Below are 17,199 nucleotides of genomic sequence, written 5' to 3' on the forward strand. Positions count from 1 at the left end.
AGACAAGAAGGCCCTTGTCTCCCACTTTGATAATTCCAATGAGTGGATTATTGATAATGGTTGTTCTCACCATATGACTGGTGACCAGAGTAAGTTTCTATCTCTGGAAGAGTATGATGGTGGTGTGGCTCCTTTTGGTAATGATGCACCATGCATGGTAAAAGGTAGAGGGTCCATCTCTCTAAATGGAAGAAGCAGTTTTGACAATGTGTATTGGGTAGAAGGTCTCAGAAACAACCTTTTGAGTGTTGCTCAACTGAATGATAATGGACTCACTCTAGAATTCAGAAATGGAGTGTGCAAAATCAAAGGAAAGAATGGTGAACTGATGGCTACTAGCATGAAGACCAAAGGTAACTTATTTCAGCTAAATGCTAATGTTAGTACATGTCTAATGGCTAAGTTTGAGGATAGCTAGATATGGCATAGGAGACTCTGCCATGTAATCTTTGATAATATTGTGAAGGCCAGTAAGAACAAGGCAATTAGAGGATTGCCTATGCTGAGAAAACCAGAGAATCCTTTGTGCAGAGAGTGTCAACTGGGGAAAATGTCTTCCTCAACCTTCAAAGGTAAACCTTTCACTCTAGACAATTTACTTGATCTTGTGCATACTGATTTGTGTGGTCTTATGAAAACTAGGAATGTTTAGGGAGATAGGTATTTCATGATTCTTACTAATGATTGCTCAAGAATGATGTGGGTCACATTATTGAAGGATAAATCTGAAGCATTTGGAAAGTTCAAAGTCTTCAGAGTGCTAGTTGGAAAAGAAAGCGGCAAGAGGATTAAGTGCTTAAGAATTGAACAAGGAGGAGAATTCACTTCTGGTGAATTCAACAAATATTGTGAAGAGAATGCCATCAAGAGGCAACTGTCTGCCCCCCGGACTCTACAACAGAATGACCTAGCAGAAAGGAACAACTGGACTATGGTTGAAGCAACTAGAACTATGTTGATCCAAGGGAAGGTTGCTCACACCTTTTGGAGAGAAGCAGTGAGCATTGCAGTCTACACAATGAACCGAGTACTCATCAAAAAGGGTAAGGATAAAACACCTTATGAGTATTGGACCGGTAAGACACTAGTGGTAAGCTAATTCAGAGTGTTTGGTAGTAAATGTTATATCAAGAGGAGTGAACATCAGAGCAAGTTTGATGCTAAATGTGATGAGGGAATATTCTTAGGGTTTTCCACAAAGAGAAAAGCTCTCAAATGTTTCAACAATAGGACTCAAAGAATTGTTGAAAGCATCAATGTTAGAATTGATGAAAACTCTACGAAATCTGAGGAAATCGGCAGTGAGCAAGTAGGAGATGAACTGGTAGTAACCTTCTAGGAACCGGTTACAAAGAAGCCTAGCACGAGTAATAGTGCTCCTACACTGGTAGATGTTGATGTTGATGAAGATGAGGATGAAGAAGAAAAGCAAGAAGAAACAACCAAAATCATTCCTAGGTATGTAAAGCTGAATCATGATCCAAAGTAGATCATAGTAGACAAGGATGCAGGAATCCTTACAAGAAGAAAGGTTAGAGAAAACTCCTACATGTTCTTTGAATTTGAGCCTAAAACATTTAGAGAGGCACATAAAGATGAAGACTGGATCAAGGCAATGGAAGATAAACTTGACCAGATAGAAAAGAATGGTACATGGTCTTTGCTACCCAGACCAGAGCATAAAAATGTCATTGGCACCAAATGGGTTTTCAGAAATAAGTTGAATGAAGATGGCTCAGTGGTTAGAAACAAAGCCAGATTGGTGTGTAAAGGATATGCCCAAGAAGAAGGAGGAAAATATGGAGAAACCTTTTCTCCAGTAGCCAGATTGGAAGGAGTTCGTATGCTTCTTGCATATGCAGTGTTCAAGGGATTCAAAGCATATCAAATGGATGTAAAGTCTACATTCCTGAATGGAATACTAGAAGAGGAGGTGTATATAGAGCAACCATATGAGTTTTCCCTATCAGTAGACAGTGACATGGTGTGTAGGCTACATAAGGCCTTTTATGGACAAAAGCAGACACCTAGAGCATGGTATGAATGCTTGCACTCCCATCTTGTGAAGATTGGATTTGAGAGAACAAGTGAGGATAGTAATATCTACCTGAAGTCAGAAGGAGATCAGATTCTAAACTGTGAGGTATTTGTTGATGACATAATCTTTGCAGGAGATGACAAGATGAGTCATGATTTTGCAGATGAGATGAAAAAGGAGTTTGAGATGTCACTTATAGGGGAGATTAAGTTCTTCATTGGACTATAGATGCAACAAATGAAAGATGGAATCTTTATCACTCAGCGCAAATATGTCAAAGAGGTGTTGAAGTCCTTTGGCATGGAAGACAGCAAATTGGTTGATACACTGATGGTGACCGATTGTAAATTATCAAAAGAGGATGAGTCAAGGTTGGTAAATGATAAGGAATACTGATCAGTGATTGGTAAATTGCACTATGCAGTACATAGAAGAACAGATGTTGCACATGTAGTGGGCATTACTTCACGGTTCCAGAAAAGTCCAAGAGAATCCCACTTGGTAGCAGTCAAGTGGATTCTGAGATATCAGAAGGGAACTATTGACTATGGATTATGGTATCCATATAGTAATGATTTCAACCTGAAAGTGTTTACAGATGCTGACTGGGCTGGTAATGTTGACGACTGGAAGAGCACAACTAGTGGTGCATTCTTTCTTGGTGGTAGACTAGTCTCATGGATGAGTAAGAAGCAGAGTTGTATCTCTCAATCTATAATAGAAGCGGAGTATGTTGCAGCCTTTATGAACTGCACCCAAACAATTTGGATGAAGCATGTATTAAATGTCTTCAAAGTTCCTGTATCTGAACCAGTAAGTATATTTTGTGACAACACAAGTGTGATTAACATCTCCAAGAATCCGGTTTTACATTCTAGAACCAAGCACTTTGAGCTTAAGTATCATTTCTTAAGGGAAAAGGTTCAAAACAAAGAATTTGTACTGGACCATGTTTCCAATAAGGAGCAGTTAGCAGACATATTCACCAAACCTCTATTGAAGGCTACCTTTACCTATTTGAGAGGTGCATTAGGGGTGTTTCCTCTTCAAGAGGTGAACTAAAGGTCTGTGCTTCACATCAGTCTAGACTTACATTGATATATCTTTTTCAGGATTGGTGTGATGAAGGATGCTACTCCTTAGGGGGAGCAGCATAGTAGAACATAGATGTATCTTCCTTCACTTTAGCCTTGTTGTCAAAGGGGGAGAAGATGTGAAGCAGAAAAAATATCTGGAGCATTGGGGGAGAAGATGTAAAATGGAGAGATATCTTTGTATATTCCCATCAATGCCAAAGGGGGAGATTGTTGGCATATTTGCAGAGTATGATGACATGATGATATTGTATGTTGTCATTGATGTCAATATGTTGAAGAGTAAACTGGTATATTGAAGTAAGCAACTTGAAAGAGAACCGGTATGATGTTGTGAACCGGTATATGTGAAAAAGTGAAGCGGTATGTTTGTCCAAGTGAACCGGTATGTGGAATGTTTTTTATCAAGGTTTCATATGGTATGACTACTGGTTGGTAGTCTTAGCTTTAGGGTTTTTGGTTGAAGTGTTCTATGCTTGTGTGATTCAGCTGATGACATCGTGTGATGAGTTAGCATTGCAATAAAGAATAGATTGTGTTGCCACGTCATCCTTGTGTGCGTGAAGGATCTTGCATGAAGGATATTGATCCTATCTACCTCAGGAATGTGTGATGGGTTATCAGCCTCCTAGAAGTGATGAAGAATGAATGATGGAGAACGTCTTGAGATCTGTTCAAGAATGTTGTAATAAGTGCAATATGTTCAATGGTTAGGATCGAACCAACTAAATTGCTTAACCTAAATGTTTAGGTTTTAGGGTTTATGCTACCGACCTATCGGTTTCCTATAAGGTCAATGTTATTTTTCATGTTGAGGTTGCTGGAAAATGTTGTGATTGTATCTAAGTGTAGAGATATGTGATTCTTGCCAGACCAGATAAGAGAATAGATACCTGCAGAGTGTGATTGTAGAAGGAAGGAAATAAAGTGGATCTGCATTGGCATTGAAGTATTGTTACCAGATCATTGTAATACCTATTGACCTCTAACCACTTCAATAGTTGGAAAATCCCTTAACAGGGTAGCTTTAATTGGCTTGCTATAAATCCTTTAACAGGGTGACTCAAAATCTTTGAGTTCTTAAAATTCTCTAACAAGGTAGCCTTTAACAGGGTTTAACCCTTAACCGGGTATTTTAGCCATCCCTTAATTGGGCGATCCCTAGAAGGATCGGTTCCTAATAGAACCTCTTGTAAAGTCTTTAATCAGACTAAGCTCCTAATGGAGAGGACTTCAAAAGGGTTCAAAGAATAGCTTGTGAGTATTCATCCCCACCATGGTTTTTCCAGTTGGGTTTCCACGTGAAAAATATATGTGTTATGTGTGATGCATTTCATGTGATGCCTTGTTATTCTCTGTCAAGCGGTAAAGCATGTTGAACCAGTAAGTCTTTAAATTTTTGTTGAAGTATTACTAAGTGTATCCATATGGGTGAAGTGGAAATAAGATGTTAGATTGTGTGGAAAGTTGAGTTACCAGTTTATGTCTTTCACTGTGTCTAGCTAGTAGTAATCTGATTTAGACCGGTGTTATTGCTTGCCAGTTAAGTGCAGTATCCTTAGTCAAACCAGTTCAAGGAAAAGTGTTTTTCTCAGTACTGATTCACCCCCCCTCTCAATACTGGTTTGGTACTAACTATTCATCATTGATTCATCAATTGGTATCAGAGCATCCTCTAGGTCCTCTATGTTGTAAGCATAATCGCTTGAGGTAAAGATCCTACTCTAATGATGAAGAAGGAAGGTCCAAAGTTCAAAAGGGACAACTTTAAAATATGGAAGGACAGAATAAAGATATACATCAGAAGCATGGGTGCTCAACACTGGAGCTATGTTGAGAATGCTTATGTTATCCCTACCAGTACTCTCACTGATGATCAAAAGAGAGAGATTCAGGAGAATGGGCAAGTCATGGAAGGCCTAATCAGCAGTTTATCTGACATTGAGTTTATTGATGTTTAGGATAAAGAGAATCCCAAAGAAGTATGGGATGCCCTTGAGAATATCTATGGTGGTGATGAGCATGTGAAACAAGCTAAGGAAGAAAGCCTTAGGGGAAAGTTTGAAGACATGTAGATCGTTGAAGGAGAGACCATTCAACAATATGGAATAAGAATCAAAACTATTGTTGGAGATATCAAGAGTGCAAGTGACAAAATGAAAGATTCCACTGTTGTTAGCAAAGTTTTGAGATCCTTATTACCAGTCTATGCAATAAGGGTTGCTGCTATTCAGGAGTTGAGGTCTGTAGACAAGACAAAGGTATCCCTGGACTCCATCATTGCAAACTTAATAGTGTATGAGCTAAATAATTATGATGACAGTATTTAGAAGACTAAATCAGCCTTTAGAGCATCTACTGCACCATCCAGAAAAGGCAAAGAAGCTAGTACCAGTGGTGAACCAAGACAAAGTAGAGAAATGGATGATGAGGAGATCCTAATGGAATTTGAAGCTCTGCTTACTAAGAGACTTCCCAAGGGAACCGGTAAATACAGAGGTAAGCTTCCTTTGAAATGTTTTTCTTGTAACTGGATAGGACACATTGTTGTAAACTGCCCTAATGGTGACAATAAGGACAAACCGGAGAGGTCCAAGAAGTTTAGAGGAGGAAACTACAGAAACTATTTTGTAGAAGTTGATGAAGGTTTCACTAATGAGGAATTAGAAGATGAAGAAAATGAAGATATTGTGTTTGTAGCAGTCAAGGAAGATGTGTTAGACAAGAAGGCCCTTGTCTCCCACTTTGATAATTCCAATGAGTAGATTATTGACAGTGGTTGTTCTCTCCATATGACTAGTGACCGGAGTAAGTTTCTATCTCTGGAAGAGTATGATGGTGGTGTGGTTCATTTTGGTAATGATGCACCATGTATGGTAAAAGGCAAAGGGTCCATCTCCCTGAATGGAAGAAGCATTGTTGACATTGTGTATTGTGTAGAAGGTCTTAGACACAACCTTTTGAGTGTTTCTCAACTGAATGATAATGGACTCACTCTGGAATTCAGAAATGGAGTGTGCAAAATCAAAGGAAAGAATGGTGAATTGATGGCTACTGATATGCAGACCAAAGGTAACCTATTTTAGCTAAATGCTAATGTTAGTACATGTCTAATGGCTAAGTTTGAGGATAGCTAGATATGGCATAGGAGACTCTGCCATGTAAACTTTGATAATATTGTGAAGGCCAGTAAGAACAAGGTAGTTGGAGGATTGCCTATGCTGAGAAAACTGGAGAATCCTTTGTGCAAAGAGTGTCAACTGGGGAAAATGTCTTCCTCAACCTTCAAAGGTAAACCTTTCACTACAGACAATTTACTTGATCTTGTGCATACTGATTTGTGTGGTCCTATGAAAACTAGGAGTGTTCAGGGAGATAGGTATTTCATGATTCTTAATGATGATTGCTCAAGAATGATGTGGGTCACATTCTTGAAGGAAAAATATGAAGCATTTGGAGAGTTTAAAGCCTTCAGAGTGCTGGTTGAAAAAGAAAGCAGCAAGAGGATTAAGTGCTTAAGAACTAATCAAGGAGGAGAATTCACTTCCCCTGAATTTAACAAATACTGTGAAGAGAATGGCATCAAGAGGAAACTGTTTGCCCCCTGGACTCCATAGTAGAATGGCCTAGCAGAAAGGAACAACCACACTGTGGTTGAAGTAGCTAGAACTATGTTGATCCAAGGGAAGATTGCTCACACCTTTTGGAGAGAAGTGGTGAGCACTGTAGTCTACACAATGAACCAGGTACTCATAAAAAAGGGCAAGGATAAAACACCTTATGAGTATTGGACCGGTAAGACACCAGTGGTAAGTTACTTCAGAGTGTTTATTAGTAAATATTATATCAAGAGGAGTGAACATCAGAGCAAGTTTGATGCTAAATGTGATGAGGGAATATTCCTAGGGTATTCCACAAAGAGGAAAGCTCTCAAATGTTTCAATAATAAGACTCAGAGAATTGTTGAAAGCATCAATGTTAGAATTGATGAAAACTCTGATAAATTTGAGGAAACCGACAGTGAGAAAGTAGGAGATGAACCGGTAGTAACCTTTTGGGAACCGGTTACAAAGAAGCCTAGCACCAATAATGGTGCTCCTACACTAGTAGATGTTGATGCTGATGAAGATGAGGATGAAGAAGAAAAGCAAGAAAAAATAATCGAGATCATTCCTAGGTATGTAAAGCTGAATCATGATCCAAAGTAGATCATAGGAGACAAGGATTTAGGAATCCTTACAAGAAGAAAGATTAGAGAAAACTCTTGCATGATCTCTGAATTTGAGCCTAAAATATTCAGAGAGGCACATAAAGATGAAGACTGGGTCAAGGCAATGGAAGAGGAACTTGACCAGATAGAAAATAATGGTACATGGTCTTTGGTACCTAGACTGGAGCATAAAAATGTCATTAGAACCAAATGGGCTTTCAGAAATAAGCTGAATGAAGATGGCTCAGTGGTTAGAAACGAAGATAGATTGGTGTGTAAAGGATATGCCCAAGAAGAAGGAGAGGACTATGGAGAAACCTTTTGTCCAGTAGCCAGATTGGAAGGAGTTCGTATGCTTCTTGCATATGCAGCATTCAAGGGATTCAAAGTATATCAAATGGATGTAAAGTCTGCATTCCTGAATGGAATACTAGAAGAGGAGGTGTATATAGAGCAACTAGATGGGATTTCTCTATCAGAAGATAGTGACATGCTATGTAGGCTACATAAGGCCTTGTATGGACTAAAGTAGGCACCTAGAGCATGGTATGAATTCTTCCACTCCCATCTTGTGAAGATTGGATTTGAGAGAACAAGTGAGGATAGTAATATCTACCTAAAGTCAGAAGGAGATCAGATTTTGATATATGAGGTATTTGTTGATGACATAATCTTTGGAGGAGATAACAAGATGAGTCATGATTTTGTAGATGAGATGAAAAAGGAGTTTGAGATGTCACTTATAGGGGAGATTAAGTTCTTCATTGGACTACAGATTCAACAAATGAAAGATAAAATCTTTATCACTCAGTACAAATATGTCAAAGAGGTGTTGAAGACCTTCGGCATGGAAGACAACAAAGTGGTTGGTACACCGATGGTGACCAGTTGTAAATTATCAAAAGAAGATGACTCAGGATTGGTAAATGAGAAGGAATACTGATCAATGATTGGTAAATTTAACTATGTAGTACATAGGAGACCAGACATTGCACATGCAGTGGGCATTACTTCATGGTTCCATAAAAGTCCAAGAGAATCCCACTTGGTAGCAACTAAGCGGATTCTGAGATATTTGAAGGGAACTATTGACTATGGATTATGGTATCCATACAGTAATGATTTCAACCTGAAAGTGTTTACAGATGCTGACTGGGTTGGTAATGTGGACGACCGGAAGAGCACAATCGGTGGTGCATTCTTTCTTGGTGGTAGACTAGTCTCATGGATTAGTAAGAAGCAAAGTTGTATCTCTTAGTCTACAATAGAAGCGGAGTATGTTGCAGCCTTTATGAACTGCACCCAGACAATTTGGATGAAGCATGTATTAAATAGCTTCAAAGTTCCCGTATCTGAATTAGTAAGTATATTTTATAACAACACAAGTGTGATTAACATCTCCAAGAATCCGGTTTTACATTCTAGAACCAAGAACTTTGAGCTTAAGTATCATTTCTTAAGGGAAAAGGTTCAGAACAAAGAATTTGTACTAGACCATGTTTCCAGTAAGGAGCAGTTAGTAGACATATTCACCAAGCCTCTACCGAAGACTACCTTTACCTATTTGAGAGATGAATTAGGGGTGCTCCCCCATCAAGAGGTGAACTAAAGGTGTGTGCTCCACATCAGTCTGGACTTACATTGATAGATATTTTTTAGGATTGGTGTGATGAAGGATGCTACTCCTTAGGGGGAGTAGCATAGTAGAATATAGATGTATCTACCTTCACTTTAGCCTTGTTGTCAAAGGGGGAGAAAATGTGAAGTGGAAAAGATATCTGCAGCATTGGGGGAGAAGATGTAAAACAGAGAGATATCTTTGTATATTGCCATCAATGCCAAAGGGGGAGACTGTTGGCATATGTGCAGAGTATGATGACATGATGATATTGTATGTTGTCATTGATGTCAATATGCTGAAGAGTAAACTAATATATTGAAGCAGGCAACTTGCAAGAGAATGAGTATGATGTTGTGAACCGGTATATGTGAAAAATTGAAGTGGTATGTTTGTCCAAGTGAACCGGTATGTTGGAATTTGATCCGGTATATGTGAAAAAGTGAAGCGGTATGTTTGTCCAAGTGAACCGGTATATGGAATGTTTTGTATCAAGGTTTCATATGGTATGACTACTGATTGGCAGTCTTAGCTTTAGGGTTTCTGGTTGAAGTGTTCTATGCCTTTGTGATTCAACTAATGACATCGTGTGATGAGTTAGCATTTCAATGAAGAACAGATTGTGTTGCCACATCAGCCATGTGTGTGTGAAGGATCTTGCATGAAGGAGATTGACACTATCTACCTTGGGAATATACGAAGACTCTATAAATGGTGGAGAATGCATGATGGGTTATTAGCCTCCTAGAAGTGGTGAGGAATGAATGATGGAGAATGCCTTGAGATCTATTCAAGATTATTGTAATCAATGCAATATGTTCAATGGTTAGGATCGAACCCACTGAATTGCTTAACCTAAATGTTTAGGGTTTAGGGTTTATGCTACTGACCTATCTGTTTCCTATAAGGTCAATGTTGTTTTTCATGTTGAGGTTGTTGGGAAATGTTTTGAGTGTATCTAAGTGTAGAGATACATAATTCTTGCCAGACTAGATAAGAGAATAGATACCTACAAAGTGTGATTGCAGAAGGAAAAAAATAAAGCGGATTTGCATTGGCATTGAAGTGTTGTTACCAGATCATTGTAATACCTATTGACCTCTAACCACTTCAATAGTTGGAAAATCCCTTAACAGGGTAGCTTTAATGTGAGGCCCTACCCCGACTCATCCTGACATTTTCTATTATTTTCATATTGAGACTATTATGGATGCTTTATTTTATGCATTATGGATTTAGAACCTATATGATTCCATGATTTGGATCACATTGACGTATATTGATGCTTCATTTTATGCATTATGATTATGAAACTTTATATGTTGCTAGAATAGAATTATTTTGAAATGATGTATGTCATTATTAGATTTGCAGGACTTCATTTTGATGATAGAAATAGGATGCTCATTTTACGAATGGTTCAATTTTGAGGAGTATGATAATTGCTTATGTGGAATCAAATTTAAATGAATGGGATATTGAATTACTATTGTCAAATGTATGAGTGTTTGATGTGCAATGAAATGCATGTGTTTAATTATATATATAATTGTGATTATTTGGAATTACTAATGTGTTAATTGAGATGCGCAAGAAAATTATCCATGTGACCATGGAAATAATATGGAGAACCAAACCTAGACCAATGTACGTTTGTTAAGCCAGGGGTTGTCTATTTGGAGAGACAACACCCCTTTTGTATTGTATTTTATTTGTGAAAGTAAATGATGCATGAGTGTTAAATTGATTTTATGTATATGTGTAATCCTACAAGAGACAAATTCCATGTGTGATTTTTATATTGTATTTTATTGTGTCACTTGACACATGTGTTGATTAGTGTCATTGATTTTTGACTTGTCTCTTGGAGGGAGTTTTGTTTTTACCAAAGCCATTCAAACACATGAGTGTGGTCCCAAATTTGCCTTGGGTAGGGAGTCTTGGGAATGGTCAACTCAGGTTTGACCCGTAGGTTAACTTCAGTTGGGTTTCTAAGGGGTCAAATGGACTCCTAGGGTCAGTTTTAGGGCTTTTCCAAAGGTCCAAAGGGTATGCCTATGGGTTAGGGGTATTTTTAAACATGTGACTACTCCCATGTGACTGTTTAGTCACCTCAAAAAGTGGTTTTCCCAAGGTGATCGAAAATTCAACTTAGAAGGTTCCTCCTAGGATAGACAACCTTCCCTTTTGATGTCAAACTCTCTTCCCCATCCTCTCTCACCTTTTCCCTTTCCAGTTTTAGCAACATGTAAGGGGTTGGGAAGAGAAACCAATGGGAACTCTCACCTTACCCAAGGGGTTGGGAAGTGTGAGAGAGGCCTTCTTAGGCAAGGATTAGGGACTTAGTGACTAATCACCCACTCTCCATTGTTGGAGATTATGCAATTTTTGAAATTCAGCTGTAGGATAGAATTTTGGTGAAGTGTTGGTGGAAAGTTTGTGTGGATTTGGGCATCTCATACCCAACTAAGTCTAACATACCTATTGATAGATTAAGGTTGGTTTTACTTCCTTTTGTTTATGTTGTTTATGTTATTTTGAAAGAAAGAAATGCTTGTATGAGGAGATGTGTATATGTAATTTGTTTTGTAGGAGAAAAGTGTAAATGTTTCCTTTCCTTGTTCTTTGTTTATGTGTTCTTGTTTTGGGAGTGTCCAAGGCGTCCTACTCTTGGGAGAGTAGGATGGTCTTGGGGTGGAAGAAGTATGACAGCCTTGGGTGAGAGGCTCTCCTTATGGAGAGTGATCTCAAGGGTGTCCTTTGTGACCCTTGCTGCATAGCCTTGTGTATGCATTTGGGGGTCATAAGGGGAGAGAATATGAGTTTTATGCCTTTGGGGGGCATAAGGGTGTGGAAATGAATTTGTTGTATTTTGTTTTGCCATGAGGTGGCTTGAGTTGTATTATGCTTGCAATCTCCCCAATGGTATTTGGTCCACTTCCACCCGTGGAAAGTTCATCACAAAGTTGTGGTGAGAGTGTAGCTTGGGATGGGAAAATGCATGTTGAGTGTTTGCCCCTTATTTGTTGTGTTGTTTGCTTGTTTGTGACCCGTCTAGTGCTTGGTTCTCCAAGCTTGGGGGTGGCTTCTAGTAAGCCTAGGCTGGGAGGTGAGCTCTCCATGGTCAAGTTGTATTTTGTTGCAGGTTGCTTGGGATGGAAAAGAAAAGATAAAGGGATTAGTTGCTGTTCTAAGTTGTAGAAAAAGTTTTCAAAAAAAATGTATTTATTTTGTAGCAAAAAAAAAAGAGCTATTGTTGTATTTATTTTCCAAAAGAAAAGAAGTGTATGTATTTATTCATAGTCCTATGGGAGGGAGATTCTAGTTGGGGTTTCAAACCCATTTGTATTATTATTTACTTTGTATTTTATTTTGCTTAAAGAAATGTATTTCTCCTATTTGGTTAGTTTTGCAAAAGGGAAGAAGAAATATATGAGCTTGTATTAAAATCTTCATTTAAAAAAAAAAGAGAAAATAAAGTTGTTGCATTTATGTATATTCTGCAAATAATTTAAATCTATTATTACATGTTCATTTATGTTTATTTATGCTGCTGCAAATAAAATAAATCTATCATTTATTCTTTCCTTTATTGCAGAAAATAAATCTTGTAGTAGTAGCTTATTTTATCAAAAAAAGAAAAAAAACAAAAGATTAGTATATAGTTCTAGTTTTATTTTGTCTACTAGAAGGGATTAAAGTTAAGCTTGTTGTTAGAATACATTGTAGATATTAGTTGCAGAATAATTAAGACATAAAAAAAAAACAGAATATAAAACTCATATTTTCAGCCTATTGGAAAAGAATAATTCACCCATCATCTTGCTGAAACTAATAGTATTAATTTCTGCATGTATTTTAAGGTTATTAAAAAGAAAGGAAAAAAATCATAGGTTGTTTTAGTGTGTTATTGAAATATATATATATATATATATATATATATATATATATATATATATATATATATATATATATATATATTTATATATATATATATATATATTTATATATATATATATATTTATATTTGTACATTTAAAAATGTTATTATGGAAACTTATGTTTTTCTTAAACAAAAAAATGATATATATATATATATATATGTTTGACTTATTTTATATATAAAAAAAAAAAAAACCTTAAAAAAATTTGTATTGAAGGAGGTGTGGGCTGCAGCCGTGGGCGGCGCCGTCCACAGACTGCAGGAGCTCGCAGTTGTGGGTGGCGACGTCCACAGTCTGCGGGAGACGCAGCTGTGGGTAGCGATGTCCACAGACTGTGGGAGCCGCAGCTATGGGCGGCGCCATCCACAATTTGCGGGTCACCGCAACTGTGGGCGGCGACATCCATAGACTGCGGAGCACCACAACCATGGGCAGAACCGTCCCTAGCCTGCGGGTGTAGCCCCGTGGGAACCGCCAGCTCCTCCGCTTTCCTTCCCCCCACTTGCATCGACAGTTTGGCCTCCTCCTCTACGAAAAAACACCCTTCTCGGCCCTGCGTACCCGCAGTGGGTATTAAAATAGGTGTCGCCTCCCATGGCCACTGCTCCCACACCTGCACACACACACACAAAAACAAAAACAAAAAAACTTCACTCACACACAGCACACACAAAATAAGAATAACACACACATGCCTGAACCCTAATTTCGGGTTAGGGCAAACTACAAATAGAAATAAAAGAAAAGAATATGTGAGGTAAAAGAAAAAGAAAAAAAAATAGAAATAAAAAAAAAGAAGAGGATAGGGTTAGTTCATGAACCCTCTTGGGTTCTTTTAAAAATAAAGAAGAAAAAAAAAAGGAGCTCCATTAATCCTTGGGTATAAACATACATGTGTGTGTGTGTGTGTGTGAATATATTTATATTTTCCCTCACACTTGTTATATATATATATATATATATATATATATATATATATATATATATATATATATATATATATATATATATATATATATATATGTCTTATCCACACACACACACACACACACATATATATATATGTAATTAAATTCTATATTTATATGGAATCAAAATAGTTATTTGTAAATTAATTAATGCACTTTTAATTATTAAATGAATGTAGAAGCATTTTAATAAGAAGATTTTAAAACTCTTTGGAAGGATAAATCCTTGGGGAAAATAAAATGATATATGTAGGGTCAAGTTGGCCCCTTTTAAATTTTAAATTATAAGGTATTTTAATTTATGGAAATTTTATTTAATAGGTTTGTTTAATCTAAGAATTAGGACAAATTTAGTTAGACCCTAGGTAATTAAAGGACTATAAGAGATTATTAATCAATTAATTTTGAGATCATTGGCTAAGTGAGTTCAATTAATTATTAATGGAAGATATTATTAATTTTGTTGAAGAATTATAATCCGCTTTTAACTTAGATGTTTTATTTTGCCAATTTGGCTTAGTGGTTAGATTCACTCCAAAAACATAGTTAAGACTAAAATAGTTTTGCATTATTTTAATAAGTTAGTTGTACTAGGTTAAGTATTTTAAAAAAAAAAATTATTCCGTTTGTGCCCAAAAGTTTGGGCATGACATTTAACCGGCTTGCTGTAAATCCTTTAACAGGGTGATTCAAAATCATTGAGTTCTTAAAATCCTCTAACAAGGTAACCTTTAACAGGCTTTAACCCTTAACCGGGTATTTTAGCCATCCCTTAACCGGATGATCCCTAGCATGATCGGTTCCTAACATAGCCTATTGTAAAGTCTTTAACCGAACTAGGCTCCTAACGGAGCAGACTTCAAAAGGGTTCAAAGAAAAGCTTGTGGGTATTCATCCCCACTGTGGTTTTTCCTATTGGGTTTCCATGTGAAAAATATGTGTGTTATGTGTGATGCGTTTCATGTGATGCCTTTTTATTCTGTGTCAAGTGGTAAAGCATGTTGAACCAGTAAGTCTTTACATTTTTGTTGAAGTATTACTAAGTGTATGCATATGGGTGAAGTGGAAATAAGAGGTTAGATTGTGTGGAAAGCTGCATTACCGATTTATGTCTTTCATTATGTCTAACTGGTAGTAATCTAGTTTAGACCAATGTTATTGCCTGCCAGTCAAGTGTAGTATTCTCATTCAAACCGGTTCAAGGAAAAGTGTTTTTCTCAGTACTGATTCACCCCCTCCTCTTAGTAGCGGTTTGGTACTAACTGTTCATCATTGATTCATCATCAAGTACAAATTTTTGAAAGAGAATATGGAAGCAAATGAAGTTAGACTGGTTTATGTGAATACTAAAGAGGAGATTGTAGATATATTCGCTAAACCTTTGCCTAAGGAATCATTTGAGTACTTCAGAGATAGATTGGGGGTTTCCGTCCCTTTGGTAGAGACCTAAGTGATGCTAATTGGCATCAGTCCGGTATGCATTTACAAAGCTACTATTCACTCTAGATTGATGTGTTGGTGCTACTACTCATGGGGAGTAGTCAGCTATGTGGTTCAATGAATTTAAGATTTTTCTTTGATGTTTATGTCATATTTTTGGCATTGATGTCAAAGGGGGAGAGATATATGTAAAAAATAGAGCTTAACAAATTATTAGTCAAAGTGAAAATAGAGCTTAATAGGGATATCATTCATAGGGGGAGTTTGTTAAATTCATTGCAATATTATCTTATGAGAGATTGTTGGTTGTCTTCCTTTGAGGGAGGCTTGTTTGGCATTTCTTTGCACTTGGATGTTTTTCACATCCAGTGTTTCCATCAATGCCAAAGGGGAAGATTGTTGGAAAATTGGAGGAATTGATTATGTATTGCATTGATGTTTTGTCATTGATGGCAACACCAATTGTTTTGGTTTTTTTTCGGTTTCTGGTAGGTTCCGGTAGAGCAGTTGGAATATGATATTGATCCGGTACGCTCTAATATGCTTCAGTTTGTGGAATTGGTTTGGATCTATCTTTCATTCTATTTAGATGTGTATCATGATCAATTGGTTCAAGATTTGATGACTCAAGAGCTATCATTTGTTCTAGTAAGCCTTTTGGTCACTGGTAAGGGTTTTACCAGCAGAGCTTTGTTAAAGATCTTTTGATGCACATGATAAGTGGTGTTGGCGTGGATTCTAGATGGCTTTTAGGATTCTGATGGTTATCTTGTTTGTGTTCCTGTTGATAGGTGGTTTTGGATTTGGGTCCGGACCTAATGCTCTCTTATTCTACCAGGTTATGTACCAATTTATGTAATGTGTTGGTGGATGATCCCGATGCATTACCGGTTGGATCTATTGATTGGATTATTTTGTATCAGTCTTAGGACAACTTGGTTGATCATTGGATTGCAGGTTTATGTTATGAATTTATTATATTATCTTTTAGGTGGCCGACCTAATTGTTTAGGTCTTGAGTTGGTATAAATATGATGTAAGATCTCTTTGTAGATCATGGGCATATTCGTGGGTTTGTGGGTTATGGGATTATATATTAGCGAATAAGGTTGTAATCATATGCAGAGCTTTTGGTCAATCATAGGTGATCAAATTGGTTTGTTCAAAGAGGTTTAAGATCTCCAGTACTGAGCTTAAGTGGAACTATTTAGGCATAGGAGATGCTATTCTTACAGTTCACTCTTCCTTCCATATTGTAGTTTGGATTTATTTTGTAGTCAGTGAGGCTCCTTTTGTGATGAGTAGTGCACTCTAGGCTATTGGCCTTCCTGCATGTACAAGCCCCTCTTTAATAATCACATACTTACTACAAAAGTATTATCTAACTGTGGGTAGGCTTCCCACCATGGTTTTTCCCTTTACCAGGTTTTCCACCTACAAATCTTGGTGTTATCTTTTGTGGATGGTTGGTAAATGTTCGGTGGTTTATATTTGTGCTTAATTGTTATATCTTCTATTCTGGTATTTGGTTTATGTATTGTAGTAATAAGGTTTTTATTGGAAACCAATAACACTGAGAGGGGGGGTGAATTAGTGTTATATCAGAATAGTAAATTTTAGCCTTATTAAAATATTTATACACCAACCAGTATACCGCTACATACAAAATTGAAAGAATTAAAGAAAACAATAAGCCAAACACATAAATGAGAATCATAACACACAGATTTATACATGGAAAACCTCAAAGAGGAAAAACCATGGTGGGATTTGTGACCCACAATATCAATCCATTGGCCATATGAAGAGAAATTACAAAATATGAGGGGCCTGCACCTGCAGGAAGGCTTACAACCTAGAGAACACTGCTCAATCACAATAGGAGCC

The sequence above is a fragment of the Cryptomeria japonica genome, chromosome 5 (genome assembly GCF_030272615.1).
Source record: "Cryptomeria japonica chromosome 5, Sugi_1.0, whole genome shotgun sequence".
NCBI classification, from domain to species: domain Eukaryota; kingdom Viridiplantae; phylum Streptophyta; class Pinopsida; order Cupressales; family Cupressaceae; genus Cryptomeria; species Cryptomeria japonica.